The following is a 4,480-nucleotide window of genomic DNA, read 5'->3' on the forward strand; positions in this document are numbered from 1 at the left end:
AATTTCATGATAACTATCATAAAATATGAACTTTTCTTTATCAATTAAAAAAAAATGAAATTTGTACGATTTTTTTTCACGGAGTAATGGCGTATTAAAGTATCTATACATTTTTGTTCAAGTACCGACAACATTAGCATTACCTAAACTCTCTCTGCCATGTATGCATGTGCGTGTGCGTGCACGTGCACGCAAACACACGCATGCATGCATACACAAACACGGACACACGTACGCGCGCACGCATACACAAACAGATGCACACACATCCACGCACTATGCACGCACACACACACACATGCATGCACATACACACATACGCCAAATCCGATTAGCAACTTCCTCGTGGTGGCCACTGATTAATGCCAATGTTGTTGGTACTTGAATAAACATGTATTTACTTTAATCCGCTATTAGTCCATGAAAAAAAATCATAAAAAACATTTTTTTAATTGATAAAGGAAAGTTCATATTTTATTGATAGTTATCATGAAAATTGCGAAAAAAATTGATTCCACTACGTAAAGTGCGTCAAATTATGCAATTTTTTGGATACATAATACGACCTTATTTTTGAAAAGATGGTGAAAGGGAGGGAGGATAAATTAAAAATCTAACAAGTATTTTTTAAAGTAGAGGCTTCATTCTTAAGAAAGAAAAAAAAATTACGTAGATACGACAATTTTGGACAGAGCTGTGTTTATTTGAATCTATGCGAAATTTTGAGGTGAAGTTACTTATGCGATAATTTTATTGAGCAGTGTACATATTCTCTAAATAAATATAAGTTTTATTATTTATGAAATATATGACACTATTTTTTTACCTGTACTTAATGTGGTTCATGTAATTCAATAATTAATTTATTTGCCAACCAAAATATGAACGGAGACTTATAATCTTCCGTTAATTTTAAGATTATATTTAAAAATTCTACAATTATTTATATAAGATATCATATAATTTTATTATTTTAAATTAATACAATTTTAGCGATAATTTATTTTAAATATATTTATCTTTTTATTATTACCATTAGATTTTTATTGGAAAAAATAATGACTGCTTCTGAAAAATAATGAGCGGAAATACTTTTGGACCAGGTAAGGTGTATACCGTTTTAATAGGAGGTCGTCGATGATAGTAATTCAAAATAAAATAACTTACGATACCTGCCAATGCAATTAACACAACACAAATAACATTATTAAATGATAACAGTGATATAGTAGGTTTTACTACTATGTATGTTACTACCTTTCTGTAGATGTCATGGGTGCTTTTATTATGTCTTCCCCACCCAATCATACTATAATAAATAAAAAAACACAATTTACATAATGCGTCCTTTAGATTAGAAAGTAAACGTATTAGTTTATTGAAATAGCAAGTCTCACATAAAAGTCAAACGTAAAAGATTTCAAGAATTTTGCATTTCAAAAAAAGATAAAAATTAAAGAAGTTTTGATTTAAAATGCATTACTTCTTAAGATTTTAAACGATAATAATTTTGATGTTATATGTTAAATGATAATTTTCACTTTGCTATTTTTTAAAATTCTTTTAACTTAATATTTGAGTTATTTTATCTTTAAAGAAAGAAAATCAAATCTTTCAATAAAATTCAAATCATTTAAAAAAAAAAATAAATATGAAATGAAAATATTAATCAAGATAGAAATCCTACTTTCGGTTTTCTCTCTTGTCTCTCTCTCTCTCTCTCTTGTTCTTAGGATTAAATTATATTATATAAAGGTTAGATGTGTATATGTATGTTTAGATATATAGAATGTTTTTGAGGATTAAATGTCCTAATTTAAAGTATAAATTTAGGATTTATCTCAAAAGAAGAAAAAATTTTCCTCTAAAGATGTGCCCGTAAATGTTTTGTTTAAAAGATATTTGGCTTTCTACTATTGATAAAGATTTATGTATTTATAGTGCTATTTCTATTTTTCATAGATTTCCCTTGCCTCTTAGGCTAGAGACCGATTTATTATATATGTTATTATATATGTTAATAATATTTATTATATATGTTACTAATAATAAAGCTAACTAGTTTTTATATTTGGTAGCATAAACAAAAAATATATCGATGTTTGTGGAAAAGTACATGTTATAATTTATTTATATGTATCAATGCAATCACGTAAAAATATTGTACGGTAACGAATTATTTCAAGATTAAATGTCCTAATTTAAAATATGAATTTAGGACCTCTACAAGTACCGATTGTAATATCATTCATAAATGTGACCATATTTTGTGATATTTTTAGATAATTGCATTGACATATATAAATATATAAATATAACATATATAAATATAACATATATAAATATAACATATATAATTATAACTTGTACCTTTCACCATCAATATGTTTTTCATTTATGCCACCAACAATGTTGCATAAAGACTAACTAGCTTTAATAACATATCTAATAAACTGGTTTTTGTCTTAAAAGGCAGGAAAAATCTATGAAAAAATTGAAATAGCATTCTGAATTCTTCAACTCTTGATTAATAGTAAAAAACCAAGTGAAAGGAATACATGTCCATGAATTGTTGAATGAGAAATGATAACTAACAATTATATAAATGTTACTTGGTTTGCTGGGTAGTGGCTGAGAATTACCGGATTGATTTTTAATATTGTATTTTTGATTATCGATTGTATAATTAAAGATTATTATCATATACTATATATCCCCTGTATTTATCGATTAACTAAATTTAATTATATAATTTTATAGTAACAGAAAGAAAAGAAATATATATATATATATATATATATATATATATATATATATCTCTCCCTTTCATATTACGGCGGTTTGCTGCGCCGCGTCTCCGCGGACTATTTCGTGGATGCCGGCTATAACCGGCTTTATGAGCGAAAGGGATATATATATATATATATATATATATATATGGCAAAAAGAAAACATTATCCGTCGAAGAAATAATTCGAATACAAGAAATCGAAGAAATAATTCGAATACAAGAAATCGAAGAAATAATTCGAATACAAAAAATATATCGACAAACGTATGTTTCAACCCAATACGGATCTTTTTCAATGTCTTAAACAGTAAAAATTGTGAACATCTTTTCTTCGTGCTGTATGCTTGGCATGATGTTCTTGCTGGATTGTGTTTCCTCTTTTTTTGCGCATTCTTTAACAAGCTTCCACCTCGTTATCAATTAAATCACTTTCTTCCGGCACATCTGGGAAGTTTGGATTTGGAAAGGTTTTCCACGTTCTTATCTTATTGGGACTATTATATTTTTATTACAACGACTCTCATCAATATGGACAGCTTTTTATAATTTGAACTTCTCATCGTTGGATTAAGGCAAAGTATATCTTTCCCTGATTCCTCGCGTCACATGGACGATTTTGATAGCGAGATGAGCGTTGCGCTTTTTGCTCGAACATGTCATTGCCTTGCTTCTATATTTTTTGTTTTATTATTTTTGTACAGACGTTTTTTGTTTTTCGACCACTTTTACTCTCTTGTATTGTCTTTGCGTTTTATTAAATCTTTTGACCGTTTTAACATGTTTATTTGACCTTTCGGTTATTTTATACTGTGCGCGCCCTTGTAACGTTCGCGTTTTAATTACTTTTGTGCGAACTGTTTAAGACATTGAGAAAGATCCGTATTGGATTGAAACGTACGTTTGTCGATATATTTCTTGTATTCAAATTATTTCTTCGACGGATGTTCCTTTTTTGCCATCAAATTTGTTAAAGAATACTCAAATTTTCTGTCTTAGATTTATGTTCTGATTTTAATTACGTGCTAACAACCTATACCACGGTTATTAGCCTTTTTTTTATCAATTTTAATTTATTACTTGTTGCTATTTACGATTCTTTAAAAATTATAAGATTTTACTAAAAGCAATATATGGATTTCACAAATTGGTCTCGATACAGAATAGTCTTATTGTTAAATGTCATTTAATCATAATATATTTTAACATATAAAGCAAGTAAGATTCCGGAGAGTTTCGAAAAATGATTGCTTTCATGCATAATGAGTCTTTCGACGTCAAATAAGACTTGAAACTCATTTGCTTGAGAAGTGGATGAATAATTTGTGACTTTATAATTCACACAAAAATCGATAATCGGATTTCTCTACAATATCATACGGCGAATATGGTCAACATAAGATTGGAATGATTTATAAAATACTTTATTTCTTGAAGTTAGAGAACTTGCCCCTTTGTAGATCTTTAACACTTTCAGCAAATCTTTTCTTTAGCGGAAATTTTAATTTCAAAGAGAAAAGGATGATATATATATCATCCTTTTCCCTTTGAAATTAAAATTTCCGCTGAAGGAAAGATTTATATATATATATATATATATATATATATATATATATATAAAAATAAATATTTATTTTATATTTATTTTAATATAATATAATACAAATTTATAATAAAAGTTATCTTGCTTAA

Source organism: Camponotus vicinus, unplaced genomic scaffold, assembly GCF_025532165.1.
Source record: "Camponotus vicinus isolate PSW18456_S1 unplaced genomic scaffold, iyCamVici1.0 SCAF_6, whole genome shotgun sequence".
In the NCBI taxonomy this organism is placed as follows: domain Eukaryota; kingdom Metazoa; phylum Arthropoda; class Insecta; order Hymenoptera; family Formicidae; genus Camponotus; species Camponotus vicinus.